Source organism: Ahaetulla prasina, chromosome 2, assembly GCF_028640845.1.
Source record: "Ahaetulla prasina isolate Xishuangbanna chromosome 2, ASM2864084v1, whole genome shotgun sequence".
Lineage (NCBI taxonomy): Eukaryota > Metazoa > Chordata > Lepidosauria > Squamata > Colubridae > Ahaetulla > Ahaetulla prasina.
The window spans coordinates 263135252-263152519 of record NC_080540.1 but is presented as its reverse complement, the minus strand read 5'-3'; positions in this window follow the sequence as shown (position 1 = coordinate 263152519).

Genomic DNA, 17268 nt, shown 5'->3' with positions numbered 1-17268 from the left:
TTGAGTCAGGTTTCACCTAATCTGTACTTGTACCTTTGGTTTTTCCTGCCCAGGTATAAAACCTTGCTGTTCTCCCCATTAAATTTCATTTTGTTGGATAGGGCCCATTGTTGAAGTCTGTCAAATCTTTTTGGATCCTGAGCTTATCTTTTGGGGTGTTAGCTATTCCTGCCAGCTTAGTGTCATCTGAAAATTTGATAAGTTTCTCTTCTATTCCCTCATCTAAGTAATTTATGAAGATATTGAAGAATACTGGGCCTAAGATGGAACCCTGTGGAACCCCACTGTTTACTTCCCTCCATGTAGATGTATCATTAAGAACTATTCTTTGAGTACGGTTTGTCAACCAGTTACAAAGCCATCTTGTGGTGATGCTATCTATACCTCATTTTTCTAGGTTACCGAGAAGTAAGTTGTGGTCTACTTTGTCAAATGCCTTGCTGAGGTCCAAGTATACTATGTCCACAGCATTTTGCTGGTCTACTAATTTACTCACTTTGTCAAAGAATGAAATAAGATTGGCTTGACATGATCTGTTTTTAACCAACCCATGCTGGCTTTTAATTATAACTTTTTTTGTTTCTATATGTTTGCAGATCTGGTTTTTTTAAATTATCTTTTCCAGTATCTACCCAGGTATTGATGTTAGGCTGATTGATCTGTAGTTTCCTGGGTCTGTTTCCCCCCCCCCCTTTTTTTTTTTTGATGGTGGGAACCACATCAGCTCTTTTCCATTTTTGAAAGATATGGTACAATGGTTCTGAGATAACATCTGCCAGCTCCTTCAGAACTCTGGGATCTAAACCATCAGGTCCTGTGATTTATATTCATCAAGATAAGATAGGTATTCTCTAACCATTGTCTTGCTTATTTTAATTTTTATTTCTAGTCTGCCTTTTACAGTTAAATTTTTGGTAGATAGCTGTTCATCCCAATTCTCTCCTCATACCATTCTCTGGTTTCCATTATTTATTTATTTTTATTTATTTATTTATTTGTCAAACACAATAGTGTATATAAGTATAAGAATGAAATAACCATACGAATTGGATACAATCAAAGGGATCATTAGGACAGGAATGGTAGGCACGCTGGTGCTCTTATGCACGCCCCTTACAGACCTCTTAGGAATGGGGTGAGGTCAATAGTAGATAGATTTTGGTTAAAGCTTTGGGGATTTGGGGAACAGACCACAGAGTCAGGTAGTGCATTCCAGGCATTAACAACTCTGTTACTGAAGTCATTTTTTCCACAATCAAGATTGGAGCAGTTCACATTAAGTTTAAATCTAGACTGATGTGAGAGTGCTTAGACAGTTGTTTAAAATCATCATTTTATTCTTCCCACAATTAAGCAAGCTCTCTTAATCACATAGAGAGAAATTAAGCACACAGATAGACAAAGCTTGCTTTGTTGTATTGCTTTGTCCATAGTACAAATTATTATGTATGTGTACTATATCTATTGCTTAAAGATATATTGCTACCTCTGTTCAGATTTTTTGATATTTTTATTAATGACAAAAGTGATTTTCAAAAAGTAAAAACATTTCTTCGACATTTCGAACAGCCAGCTACTACTTCTGTCCTGTGGGGAAATGTGGAGATTTTAAAATCACTCAGGTCACAATCCTTTAAACAGTATAGTTATTATTTATAATACTGGATCTTCATTGTACATGTACAGCAGGAGATAAATCCTGAACTGTAGTGATTTGTCTGAAAAATATGTTCCATGTTGGAACAAAAGAACTATCTAATGCTTATACTGTTCCAACAACTATCATTTATAGACATAGGTGCACAGATTTTCTCCTCCATTTATTGATCTGTAATCAGAACTGAAAACCATGTTGACTTCAGTACTGTAAACAACATATAATCTTCATGACTAAAACTTGTTTAATGATCTTTCAAGCCCATTCACACTGATGGCCATCATAACTTCTTTGACAAATATTTTCGTAGTTTTCTTTAGCCCCTGTGTGAAGATAGAATTTTAAAATTCTGTCTGAAGATAATCTGAAGATATTTGAAGATAAACTTATAATTTCATTAACTAAACTTTGTTTTCCCATATTATGACAAAGGGAATAATTGTCTTCCTATCCAATTCTAATGTACATATTTATTTATTTATTTATTTATTTATTTATTTATTTATTATAAAATTTATATTGTCATCTGTTTGCACATGGCAACTCAAGATGCCTTAAAAGGATATAAAAACATCATAAAAAATAAAACCAATAAAAGAAAATAATAAAATAATAAATTAATAAAATAATATAAAAGCCCCCGACCCCTCACCCCAGTGACAACACATCACACAAGCCATTTAATGGTCTCCATCCCACTCTGGGTTTCTCAGACCCGCTGGCAGAACCAGATCTTCAGCACCTTCCCAAAGAGTGTTAGAGTGGGGACCATTCTAATCTCTGTGGAAATGATGTTCCAGAGAGAGGGAGCCACCACAGAGAAGGCCCTTCTTCTGGGTTCCACCATGTGTATCTACCTAGGGAATGGGATTTCTTTTAAGAATAAATAATTTAAAGAAATGTAATTGCTTGGGGAAAAATAACATAAATAACATTTTAAAAAGTGATAGTAAGTAAATCTGAAACCTAAAATGGATAGCCTTTGTTAATTCTGTATTTTTCTTCAATTAATCAGTTGCTTTTTCCTTCTTTTATATAAATTTCTCTTTTATTAGTAAAACACTGAGGTTTGAAGCTATTATGACAGATTACGACAGCAAATAAATAAAATAAATGAAATTCGATCTAGTGTATTTTTTAATAGTTTTTATTATTACAATCAGGATAGATATTATATTAAGTTATGGAAAAATTGGATCTGGACAGGTTTGATATTGCCTAGAAATTGTGGCAGGGAATGTGAAATATGAGTATTTGACATTGGGGTAAAGATGTTGAATCTTGAGGACAAAGATTATCCTCTTATTTATTTTGGATAACCAGATGAAAGAGGTTGACATGGGAGACAATATAGCAAATTTAAAGTTATTTCACAAAAATATAATAAAGCTAAAATTTTAAAATTTAAAGAGAATACAATAAAGAAACTGTCAAAATGGGAATACAAACGACTGCTACCAATCCAGTTGTCCTGCTTTCTGTGGATTCAGAACTATATATCAATAATACTACAAAACAGTGAAGCTGAGTAACTTATGCATAATCATAACTAAAAAATGCTTTCCATTCTTACATGGAATGCCACATTGTCTATCTTTCCTTCTTTGTTTCATCAGGCCTTAGTGCAGGAGTAAAATGTAAAAATTTTTGCTACCAGTTCTGTGGGCATGGCTTGGTGGGGGGGTTAATGTTACTGGGTGGGCATGGCCAACTTTTTTTTTTTTACTTTTAAAAGCATTCTTTCTACAACCTCTTCGGCCGAAGAGGTTGTCAAAAAATGCTTTTAAAAGCCTCTGATGATTAGGCAACTCAGCTGGGATTGCCAGAGGAGCCTTTTAAAAGCTTTTAAAGGGTTCTGATGATCCCAGCTGAGTTGCCTGATCACCAGAACCTTTTAAAAGCATTTTTTAACAACCTCTTTGGCTGAAGAGGTTGTTGAAAAAATGCATTTATTTATTTATTTATTTATTTATTTATTTATTTATTTATTCATTCATTCATTCATTCATTCATTCATACTTTTATACCGCCCTATCTCCCTAGGGACTCAGGGCGGTGTACAGCCATATAAAAAACACATAAATATACAAAGTAAAACATTAATCTAAAAAACTTATTAAATAGGCCCAATATATAAAATAGACATATAAATAATAAAACCCGGTTAAAATTTAGTTTTAAAAATTTAAAAATATTAATAAAGCCCCAAATTAAAATTTGACACTATTATGCCAGTCCCGCTTGAATAAATAGGTGTGTTTTGAGCTCACGATGGAAGGTCCGAAGATCAGGCACTTGACGTAAGCCAGGGGGAAGTTCGTTCCAGAGCGTCGGTGCCCCCACAGAGAAGGCCCTGCTCCTGGGGGCCGCCAGCCAACACTGTTTGGTGGACGGCACCCTGAGGAGACCCTCTCTGTGAGAGCGTACGGGTCGGTGGGAGGCATACGGTAACAGCAGGCGGTCTCGTAAGTACCCGGGTCCTAAGCCATGGAGCGCTTTAAAGGTGGTAACCAAAATCTTGAAGCGCACCTGGAAAACCACAGGAAGCCAGTGCAGGCTACGGAGTAGTGGTGTTACGTGGGAGCCACGAGCGGCTCCCGTTACCACTCACGCAGCCGCATTCTGGACTAACTGTAGTCTCCGGGTGCACCTCAAGGGCAGCCCCATGTAGAGAGCATTGCAGTAATCCAACCTAGATGTAACCAGAGCGTGAGTGACCATGCATAAGGCATCCCGGTCAAGGAAGGGACGCAACTGGCGGACCAAGCGAACTTGGTAAAAGGCTCTTTTAAAAGGTTCTGACGATCCCTGCTGAGCCACGTGATCATCAGAGGCTTTTTTTTAACTTTTAAAAGCATTTTTTCAGCTGAAGAAAAAATGCTTTTAAAAGTTAAAAAAAACAACAATCCTCTGATGATCGTGAGGCTCAGCTGGGCAGGGGAGCAGGGATTTTTGCTACCGGTTCTCCAGACCACCCGCTGCCATTGCTACCGGATCGGGCATTCCGGTCCAAACTGGGAGCATTTCACCCCTGCCTTAGTGTGAATTCTAAATCCAAGCCTGCAAATGCATTAGATACTCTTTGGCAAAAATCTTTATTGCTTTAAAAACTTTGTTTTTTTTTCCTTTAAAATGTATTAACAAAAACTGTTAACATTCTGGATTGCGTATAAATGTTACCAATCACTTTAGCTATTCATTTAGATTTTAATATATAGTATAATCTGTAGGGAAAAAAAGAAGTAATGAACTCCAGGCCCCAAAACAGGAGACTAGTGAGATAAACACACGGTTTTAACTAGAGTACCTAACACTTAGATACTGGAACTAAAAGGTTACATTCAGACAGGCTGGTGAGTTGGATTGTATGAAGCTTTTAGGATCCCTGTGGTTTTACACTATTCCTTTTTTACAGCTCAGTTATGAGGTTATGATTGCAACTGGAAACAAAGAACCAGTAAGGTTTGTAAATTGTTCTATTTGTTAATCATTTATTAATCTAGATACACCTTTGCATTAGTGCAAGCTATTTGTTCTATGAAAAAAATGGATTATTAGTTAACATATACTTTTTTGTTAACTGCAATCTATGCCCTTTTCACTGATTTAAAAGCCTCTAAAATTTGATGGACAGATATTTCAAGTGTTTTAATTTCATAGTATGAATTTCATAGTATGAAAAGCAAATTTGCATTGATCATATTTCCTTTTGTTATTTTAAAGCATCCACCAGTATCTGATGACACATAATACTTTTTTCTTTCTTAAATAAGCTATATACTGTCTCTTATTTCATCAACATCTGTGATAACTGATTTTATTAAGTGCTTGCAAAAATAAAATTAAAGACAAGACAAGGCTATGTTTTGCATTAAAAAAAATCTCCACCTTCACTAATCAAAGTTTTCCATATAGAAATCTTGTTACTTCATACCTTCTGTCCAAATTTCTTCTAGTTAGTGCGAAATTTAAGGAAGGATTTGTCAGTTGTTATTGCTGTTAGTAAATAATTACTAGGAATCTGAAATAGCTTTGCTGATCTATACAATTCTATCTCCTGTCACCCCTTCTTGCAATTGTTTATATCTCAACACAGATCTAATGCTTAATATGGTGGCTATTACTAGGACTAGACAGAGCTGTCTTGTTTGAGGTCTATATTTGTCTCACATGTTTTTCCCTTAATCCCATTATGTTTATACATTTTTAAAAAACATTATTTTAATAGTACAATTTAATGGAGTTATGTGCACATTTTTCTAAAGAGATGCTTCAGATGACATGGTACGGTACCATATGAAGTGGCTCTTTTCAAACTGTTAAAACAACCATGCCTTTTTCAAGGCTTGTATGGCTGCTTCGGATATTGTTCTTTCTTGCATCTATGTACCACTAAGGTTGTGCATGTGTGTCCCAGACAGCCAGAATCAATTTACAAAACAGTTGTGTAAGCCTGGAAAAAAACCATGACCACTTTAATAATTCAAAGACACTTCACACATACCTCTCTGTGTACTGAAGGATTTGCACAGCCCTCATTAACTGTACTTTATCCACTCAGAATAAATCATAAATACAAATTATAGTGCTTATTTTGATACCAAGGCAATGCTAAATAGGAGCATAAATTCATTTCAATGACTGAGAAGAGGGAAAAATCTGCTGAGTAGGAATTCATATTTTGCACAGATTACCAAGTGTCATCTCTGTGTGAAGACGTAAAAGCCCCAGACACAAGTATTCTCCAGGCCAGAAGTACACTCCAATTTTTCCAAATGAAAACATGTGCATTATTGCATGATCCCAGCACCAGCCTTGGTGAGTTAGCCACTTCACAATTCATCACTCTGAGAATACCCTCCAAGTGACTCATTGGAGGTCAGCTGTCTGGGACACCAAGTCCTGCGGAATAGTGCAATGTAGGTGCCACATAACAGGCCTGAGGCATAAGGAGACCTGAGTTTGGGGGTCCTCGCCCATTCAGGGCCGAGAGGGTTATTAAGTGCTGGAACAAGGCTAATATGGCCCCCTCACCTATAACTGGAATGAAATATAATATATATTCATAAACGAAATGAAACTAAACTTGCAAACTTAAATAAATAAGGAAGGAACTTAAAATTCAATAAATTACATAAATAACTGTTCACTGAGTTTCAGATTAATAAAGGTTATGTCAAACAAGGCTACAAGGCGGTTTGCTATACACACAAAGTATAGAGTATGAAGTATATATCCAATATTTTTTCTTTTTAAAAATTAGTTTTGTAAAAAAAAATTTTTTAAATCCCTTTCATGGGCTCCCTTTGAGCTCCATGGACCCCGGAAAAATGTACCGGCTCCACTCCCCTCTCCTCAGGCCTGCCCCAGTGGTGAAATCCAAATTATTTTACTACCGGTTCTGTGGGCGTGGCTTGGTGGGCGTGGCAAGGGAAGGATACTGCAAAATCGCCATTCCCCCCCACTCCTGGGGGAAGAATATTGCAAAATCTCCATTCCCACCCCACTCTGGGGCCAGCCAGAGGTGGTATTTGCTGGTTCTCCGAACTACACAAAATGTCCGCTACCGTTTCTCTGAACTGCTCAAAATTTCTGCTACCAGTTCTCCAGAACCTGTCAGAACCTGCTGGATTTCACCCCTGGCCTGCCCCCATTTGCCACTTACCCTCCTTTGTTGCCTAAAGGAGTTGCTTTTTTTGCTCAGTGAGAAGATGTAAACTGCACAGGCTCTTAGTTAAATTCAGTTCCACGTCTGAGAGGAGATGAAGTTTTGTGTTCAAAGAAAAGTTGTTCTAAAGCAATTGTACAAAAATTCTATCATCAAAATTCATTCATCCAGATTTTTTCTGGACCAAGTGAAATGATAATAATTTGGTGCAGAAAAATTTCTATAGCTCTGCTATCAAATTTAGACTTACTACAACTCAGAATTTCTCTATAGGGATAAGGGAACATTCAAATTGCTAGACAAATAAGAGAGGAAGAGAAGGAAAGGAAGGGCATCTGGAATGATCCAGGGCGTCTTGTGTCTGGAATTATCAGAAATACTCAAATATAAGTGTAAAATTAAATACAAATTTCCAACTGGATAAATAACCTTATTAAGGCTATCACAGCTTTAATTGGAGGATTGCTTGTTTATTTATTTATTTATTTATTTATTTATTTATTTATTTATTTATTTATTTATAATGTTTATTGGTCACCCATCTGGACAGGGCACAAACACACACACACACACACACACACACACACACACACGTGTTAATACCAACTGCCGAAATCCAATTATGGATGAAGGTGAGGGCAAGATGAGGGCAGGTGAGACCTGTTGTTACTTGATCAACCACCTCCATTGTGATGTTCACCCATTGGACCATTGAGCTAGTTCTTTAGGCCATTACAAAAGATCAGAGAATTGGGCCAACCTCACATTGGGGGACAAGATTGGCAAACACTTGCTGAAATGTCCTTGGCTTTCATGACTCATCTTCTTGATGTCTGGAGCCTACATTCTATCTCCCCCTTCCCTCCTCCCTGGTTCGTTGGCAAACTGAGAATCAATAATGGTTGCAACAGCAAAAGCAAACTTTGAATCTTGACGCTGAACTTGTGCAAAGACTTTTCTAGCCATGACAGCCACCTACTCTTTGAATAGGAATTGCAACTCCAGGAGAACCCTCCAGTTGTGGACTGGACCTGTCTGTGATTGTGCTACCCCATCCAGACTCAAAGATAACAAAGTTCTAGATCTCAGGGGCCTATGTCTCTAAAGCCATTTGGTCTTGCTAGGGTTCAGTTGAACCCTCTTCTCCCCCATCTAGGCACCCAACCCCTGCGCACTGTAAGTGGGTCACACAGCATCACTTGGTTCACCAGGAATGGAAATATAGAGGTTGCAATATTGCAAATACCTCAACCCATGCTGATGGATGATTTCACCTAGCAATTTCATGTAGATGTTGAAAAGAATGGAGAGAGTACTGAGCCCTACAACACACCACAAGAGAGTGGCTAAGAGCTGGACCTCTCATTCGCTATCAATATCAATTGGGACCAGCCTTGGAGAAAGAAGCTAAACTAGTGCAAAACTGTTCTTCCCAGTCCCAACCCCCATAGCGACCCAAAAGGATACTATGGTCAATGATATCAAAAGCCATTAGAGATCAAGGAGAGTCAAGATGGTTGCACTATCCCCATGCTGCTCTTGCCAAACATCATTGCCAAACATGACTAGTGCTATTTCCATCCCATAAAGGCCTGAATCCTGACTGAAAGAGTTCAAGATAATTCATCCAGGACTCCCTGAAACTGCCAAGCCACCACCTTTATTCCAACCTTCCCCAAAAAGGAAAGGTTGGAAACTGGGCAAAAGTTGTCCAGGCAGGTACGATCCAATGATGGTTTTTAAGGAGGGGTGAACCAGGGCCTCCTTAAAAACATACAGTAATGTATTAATTACTTCCTGGACCCACCTGCTAGTCACCTTCCTGAAGGTTTTCATCATGCAGGAAAAATAAGTATCTGTCAGGTAGTGGTACTGACAACATCAAAGATCCTGTCCACTTCATCAGGGCCAACAGGCTAAAACCATTCCCAGATAATTGGGCAGAACCTCTCCCCAGTCACCTCACATGGAATATCTCCATGCATGGGATCCAACTGAGGACAAATCCAAGCAACTTCATTTATCAGGTCCTGAACAAAGTCTTCTGTATAGCCCTGCAGATAATCACCCTAGTCCCTAGACACAGGAGGAATTGGGTGACTTGAAACAGGGCCGCCAGGTGACATTCTGAGGACACAATAAGAGCAGTGAAATAAGGCTGCTTTGCCACTCTTACTGCTATCAGGTAAGCCTAAATAGCAGCTCTAAGTCATGTCTGGTCAGAGTTCTCTGTTGCCTTTCTCCAGCAGCACTCGAGCCCTCTCATGGCTCTTTTCAGAACCCACAACTCCTCCATGGACAATGGGGAAGATCGGGAACAATGGGTCAAGAAAGGCTGCATAGCCACAATCTTGTCCAAAGCCATGGCTGCCCCTAAATTCCAGGCCGCCACCAAGACTTCAGAAGGACCATGCAGCAACATCTCTGGAATATCCCGCAGTTTCCTCTGGAGCTCATTGGGATCCATCAGTCACCAGGACCAAACCATCCAAAAGGGTTCAGCTTCCCTGTGAAGGGGACCAGTAAGAGGTGTGCATAAGAGCACCAGAGTGCCTACCGTTCCTGTCCTAATGTTCCCTTTGGTTGTATTCAATTTGTGTGGTTATTTCATGCTTATACTAATATATATTGTTGTGTTTGACAAAATAAATAAATAAAAATAAAATAAAGTATACAAATGGCTCAAGGACACCAGGACATGATCTGACCATGACAAGAGGGATAATCCTAAATCCACCATCAGGTCATGTTGCCATTGGTCTGACAGGAAAATAAAATCTGGCATGTCACCCCTCTCCTGAGTCGGGTCTGTAATAATCTGGGATAGGCCCATGACCACCATGATGATCATGAACTCCTGGATCACTTCCAAGACCACACCTAGGGATAGAAATTGAAATCCTCCAGAAGCATGGGAGTCTGGGAAACATGACTTTTAGCCCTGAGCAGCTTAGGCAGGGAGGTTGCTTTAGAGCAGGGAGGTCAGCAACAACCCCAACTGATTCAGGCAACATATAACATTGACCAATAGATGACAGAGAGACAGAGAGAGAGAGAGAGAGACAGACAGACAGACAGACAGACAGACAGACAGACAGACAGACAGACAGACAGACAGACAGACAGACAGACAGACAGACAGATTCTAATTGGGGCTGGTAGCTTCCTTGACTCCTGCATAAAATATAATCATGTCTGCCAGTAAGGAATGATAACAAATCAGTGTTATAATTTATAACCAAACCATGCAATGTAGTATAGGAATGTGGAAGTCTGTTGCATGTGTGCACTAATATACATGAAAAGTATACATTAAAATGATATGCAGATGTTTTATACATGGAAAGTATATATATATATATTAAAATGATATATAGACATGTTTTATAGTTACAGTATAATATTAGCAAACTATAGTATTTGTCATATTTGTATCCTGCACACTCCCACCAGTGCCAGCTCAAAGTACAGGAAAGGTCTGTGAAAGTGTGTGTGTACGTGTGTAGGAGGGAGAGTTAAAACAAAAGTCAATACAGTGGTCATGACTGTGGGATCAAACTCCTCCACTTTATACATGTGATGCAACCTCATCTGGTAGCTTTTCTCTCACACTTCGTATTTGCAATTCAACTGTCACTTTAACTTTTTTGACACCCACTACAGATGCCCCTGCCATAATGGTTTTATGTAATTTATATATAATGCCCCATTCATTAGCTACTGCTCAGAATTTCCCCGTTATTTAAAAGAGCTCTTCATTATTTGTCAGTTGTGAAAGTGGGAAAATATTTGAAACATGCCTTTACCATGAAATACAGCAGCAATATACTTATGTACAAACACAAATATACAAAAAAAGCAGAGAGTACAGTAATCGTTTAAAATGAAGCAATTGCCCCATTCATGAGACCTTATGTCATGGGAACTGTTCAGCAATATAAGCGGTGTAAGACTGGCTAGTAACAGCATTTAACCACAAAAGGAATTAAACTTGTTTGGCGATGTGAGAAGATCCATTTTCCCAGAAATCCAAAATAGTGAAATAAATGCTATGAAATATTCTTTGCAGCAATAATTGCACTTAAAATTACTTTGATCACGATCATCACTACCTAAAAATGGTGTTAGATAAATGATCACACACCTTTATGTTCTACATCAGCAACTCTGAGCTTGTGTGTGTTTGTGTGTGTGTCATGTGAGTATCAGCCACTTCTCTTCCGCCCACTCAAACTTCCTTCCTAATAGCAAATTGTTCCAAAATATCTTGTCAGCAGACCCTTCCTGAATGTGTGAGTCATTGCTCCTTGAAGTCTTATGAACTAATTTTGTTTATTTTGCCTTCAAAGTGTTCCATCCAATTCCTGTTCTTGAATGAAATGTCCACTGCAACATGTTATCAGAGCTGCTCTTAATGTAATTAAAAAACCGGAAAACACTCAAATTATAAATTCTGTTTAACTCAAGATGCAGTGTAATTTGCAATGTCTCAAAATGTTTTTATTTCCTCTGTGAAAGAGGCTTCTGTTTTTCTATCTTACTCTCAGGTTGTTGAGGAATCTGAAATATATTTTATATTTATTTATTATATTTATTTGTCCTTTATTATTTTTATAAATAACTGAAGGCAGCAAACATACATGTTTAAAGAATAAACCTTCTTTCTCCCACTTTCCCTACAATAACAATCCTATGTGGTGAATTGTACTGAAAGAGAGTGACTGCTCCAAGGTTATCAGCCAGCTTTCATGCTTAAGGTGGGACTAGAATTCACAGACTCCAGGTTTCTACACCAGCATCTTAATCACTAGGCCTTGGTGTTTTGATATTACTTTATTGCTGAAAATAACAAAGTGTTTTAGTGCTGGTGTTATTTTCTTTCACAGATCTTTCTATCACCACCATGTCCGACATTATCCAGTCTGAAAAAAAAAGAAATAAAAAGAATTCCCTTGATATTTAATCAGATAAATGAAGCAACTGTTTCTTCTTCAAAAGCAAAATTGTTTTTCATTAAAATGAACGGTGTGGAAGGAAAAAAAATGCAGGGGAATGTTTCTGTATAGTCCTAATTGAAGCCATTATTCTCTTCCATTCACACATACAAATACACATACAAACACACACACACACACACACACACACACACACACATTTTTGCCTGCCTGCTGCAGCCAATGCACTAGATCAGGGGCCTCCAACCTTGGCAACTTTAAGCCTAGCGGACTTCAACTCCCAGAAAGCCCCAGCCAGCTTTGCTGGGAATTGAAATCCTCCAGGCTTAAAGTTGCCAAGGTTGGAGACCCCTGCACTAGATTTTATTTTAAATTGTTTTTGGTTTTTAAAAAAGACACCAAGTGATGATGAGATTCATGTGATTTCGATCATGGCTTGTTATAACATTGGCTGTTGCTAAAGCTGTTGTGACTTGTTTGACACACTGTACTCTAAACCAGTGGTCCCCCACCTTTCCGGCTCTGGAAGTAGTTGCAATGGAGTGGGGAGGTATTTACATGCCACTTGCACAAATATAACCAGGTTGTGTAACCTTGTTCCCAAAGAGCCATGACCCATGAGTTGGGGACCTCTGCTCTAAATCATGGTTTAAAAATCAGGTTTGTACAACTCAATAAGCCTAAATCAAATATACCACCTAATAGCTTAACACAGCATGTGAAGCCAGCCATGGAGTTAGGCAATAGGAAAAAAATAAATTAATACTAGTGTTTAAAGTTTTTTTTACACCTTTATACATGACTTTTAGTCATGGGGGACTTTAACTTGCCATCTTCCAGCTCGTCATCGACAGCTGCTCAGGAGTTCATGGCTTCCATGACGGCCTTGGACCTGACTCAAGTAGTTGATGGCCCTACTCACATTGGGGGTGGCACTCTGGATCTGATTTTTATCTCTGGTCAGTGGTTGAGAGATCTGGATTTGAAGGAAATAGTTATTGAACCTTTGTCATGGTCAGATCACTCTCTCCTTCGCCTGGACTTTCTGACCGCCATTCAACACCGCAGGGAGACGGAGCCATTACGTTGGTTCCGTCCCAGGCGCCTGATGGACCCGGAGAGGTTCCAGACAGAGCTTGGGCCACTTCCTGAGGGCCTGGCTCACAACGCGGCTGAGGAACTGGTTGCGGCCTGGGAACGGGCCGCGGTGGGGGCCTTAGACCGTGTCGTGCCTTTGCGGCCTCTGACCCGGCGCAGGTCCCAAACGGCTCCTTGGTTCTCCGAGGAGCTGAGGGGGATGAAGCGCCGGAGAAGACGCCTAGAGAGTTCCTGGAGGTCGAGCCATTCTGAGGCTGATCGGACACTAGTGAAGTCCTATACTAGGACTTACCTAGTGGCATTGAGGGAAGCGAGGCGTTGCTACGCCTCCTCCCTCATTGCGTCGGCAGATAACCGCCAAGCCACCCTGTTTCGGGTGACTTGTTCCCTCCTTCACCAGGGGGAGCGGGATGACCCGTTACAGGGACGTGCTGAGGAGTTTAACGGTTATCTATACGATAAAATCGTTCAGCTTCGGGACGGTCTGGACCAAAATTGCGGTGACTCAGGGGAAGCGTCTGAGGGTGGTCTTGGTGATGTTGTATGGGATGAGTTTGACTCTGTGGCTCCCGAGGACATGGACAGGTTGTTGGGTAGGTTGAATGCCACCACATGTTTACTGGACCCGTGCCCCTCCTGGTTGGTGCTGGCCACTCAGGAGGTGACACGAGGCTGGCTCCAGGCAATTACGAGCGCTTCTTTGGTGGAGGGAGTCTTCCCGGCCGCCTTGAAAGAGGCGGTGGTGAGGCCCCTCCTCAAGAAGCCTTCCCTGGACCCTGCTGTTTTAGGTAATTATCGTCCGGCTCCAACCTTCGCTTCATGGCGAAAGTTGTAGAGAGTATGGTGGCATATCAGTTTCCCTTACTCCTGGATAAAACTGTCTATCTAGACCCGTTCCAGTCCGGTTTCCGGCCCGGTTACAGCACTGAGACGGCTTTGGTCGCGTTGGTGGATGATCTCTGGAGGGCCAGGGATAGGGGTTGTTCCTCTGCCCTGGTCCTATTAGACCTCTCAGCGGCTTTTGATACCATCGACCATGGTATCCTGCTGCGCTGGTTGGAGGGATTGGGAGTGGGAGGCACTGTTTATCAGTGGTTCTCCTCCTATCTCTCCGATCGGTCGCAGACGGTGTTGACGGGGGGGCAGAGGTCGGCTCCGAGGCGCCTCACTTGTGGGGTGCCGCAGGGGTCGATTCTCTCGTCCCTTCTGTTCAACATCTATATGAAGCCGCTGGGTGAGATCATCAGTGGCTTCGGTGTGAGGTACCAGCTGTATGCTGATGACACCCAGCTGTACTTTTCCACACCGGGCCACCCCAATGAAGCCATCGAAGTGCTGTCCCGGTGTCTGGAAGCCGTACGGGTCTGGATGGGGAGAAACAGGCTCAAGCTCAATCCCTCCAAGACAGAGTGGCTGTGGATGCCGGCAGCCCGGTACAGTCAGCTGAGTCCGCGGCTGACTGTTGGGGGCGAGTCACTGGCCCCGATGGAGAGGGTGCGCAACTTGGGCGTCCTCCTGGATGAATGGCTGTCCTTTGAAGATCATTTGACGGCCGTCTCCAGGAGAGCTTTTTACCAGGTTCGCCTGGTGCGCCAGTTGCGCCCCTTTCTAGACCGGGATGCCCTATGCACGGTCACTCACGCCCTCGTGACGTCCCGCCTGGATTACTGCAATGCTCTCTACATGGGGCTCCCCTTGAAGGGCATCCGGAGACTGCAGTTAGTTCAGAATGCGGCTGCGTGGGTGATAGAAGGAGCCCCTCGTGGCTCCCGTGTGACACCTATCCTGCACAGACTGCACTGGCTACCTGTGGTCTTCCGGGTGCGCTTCAAGGTTTTGGTGACCATCTTTAAAGCGCTCCATGGCATAGGGCCGGATTATTTACGGGACCGCCTTCTGCTACCGAATACCTCTCACCGACCCGTGCGCTCTCACAGAGAGGGACTCCTCAGGGTGCCGTCAGCTAGGCAGTGTCGTCTGGCGACACCCAGGGGAAGGGCCTTCTCTGTGGGGGCTTCCGCCCTCTGGAACGAGCTCCCCCCAGGACTTCGTCAACTCTCGGACCTTCGAACCTTCCGTCGGGAGCTTAAAACATACTTATTTATGTGCGCAGGACTGGACTAGATTTTTAAATTTTTAAATTTTTAAATTTTAAATTTATATCGATTTTAATTGGTCTTAGTATTTATATTAGTTTTAATAATTCGGCTGTTAGAATAAGTTTTTTACTTGTGTTCTTAATTTGTATTTATATGTTCTTTTTTATATGCCTGTGAACCGCCCTGAGTCCTTCGGGAGATAGGGCGGTATACAAATATGATTAAATAAATAAATAAATAAATAAATAAATAAATAAATAAATAAATAAATAAATAAATAAATAAATAAATAAAATAAAATCAAGTACAAAATCAAGTCTTAAGCAAAAGATCATTGCCACTTGCTGGGCAGAGAACAAAAGGACAACTGAATAACTTCTATATTAACTAGAGAATAATAAATATGTAAATAATAAGTGTAAATAAAAATCAAAGTTATGTTGTAGTTTTGAATATAAAAAATGTCAGTAAAAAAGACAAAGAATTTTCCCTAGTGGTAATTATTTGGGAAAGAATAATTGAGCAACTTCCTGCCTAATTGTAGAAAAGATTGTGGGTTTCAAGCAGACTCATACTATTCATTAGGGAAATAATTTTGAAGATGGAAGGATTACAAAGCAGTATATAGTACATAGGCTTTTTCTTTCTATCTATAATGATGCTGGAATAAGAGAAGTTGTACTTTAAGCTTTTTTTTTAATGAGGAAGTTTGTTTGTTTGCTGAACTTGATCTGACCCAGAATACAACAACATTACATGGCAAGCTACTAGAGCAAGATCACCTGTATGTCTCTATTTGTCTCCTCCCGTCCAGCTCTTCCCCTACAGATGTCCTACAAGAAGTGCAATGGAGCTTTCATTTCCTTAGGCAATTCTTTGTGACTCTATTTATAGAAGAAATTGCTCTAAAAATAGCTCTTGGGCTGACACATTGGCTCTTCTCTAGGGCAGGAGCTGACCAAACCCTTCCTGCTGTATTCTCAACTGGCTGAGCTTCCAAAGTATGTGAAGGAATATTCACACAATGTTCCAAAACAGGCTTGCTTGAAAAATATAGAAGATGAATCAGTAAATTTAAACAGTCATCTTGGATTCCTTTCTTCTCATTTAGTCTATGTCCCCCCCACTCCCCAAAGGGCGAGGATATATCAGAATATAGAACATGTTGCAATAGTGATTCTTTGCCATTTCTTTAGGACAGTGTTTCTCAATACTTTTAAGATGTGTGTAGTTCTACTGACTGGGAAATTCTGAGAGTTGAAGTCCACAGATCTTAAAGTTGCCAAGGTTAATAAACATTGTTTTAGGACATACCATTGTTTTTTCTTCCTATTTATCTGCTATGGACAAGGATTATCTACCACAATGTCCTACCTGTCAATGACTACTTCAGCTTCAACCACAACAATACACGAGCAAATAATAGATACAGACTCAAGGTAAACCGCTCCAGACTCAATTGCAGAAAATATGACTTCAGTAACAGAGTAGTCAATGCCTGGAATGCACTACCTGACTCTGTGGTTTCTTCCCCAAACCCCTAAAACTTTAAGCTTAAACTGTCTACTGTGACCTCACCCCATTCCTAAGAGGTCTGTAAGGGGCAGGCATAAGTGCACCTGCGTGCCTACTGTCCATGCCCTAATATTCCTTTTTATTTACCTTTTTCATGTACCCAAATTATGTTTATACTTTTACCTGTTGTCTTATATATGATTGACAAAATAAATAAATATATAAAATAAATATAAATAAGGAGGAGGAAGCAGTTACTCCTTTCTTTCCTCTGGA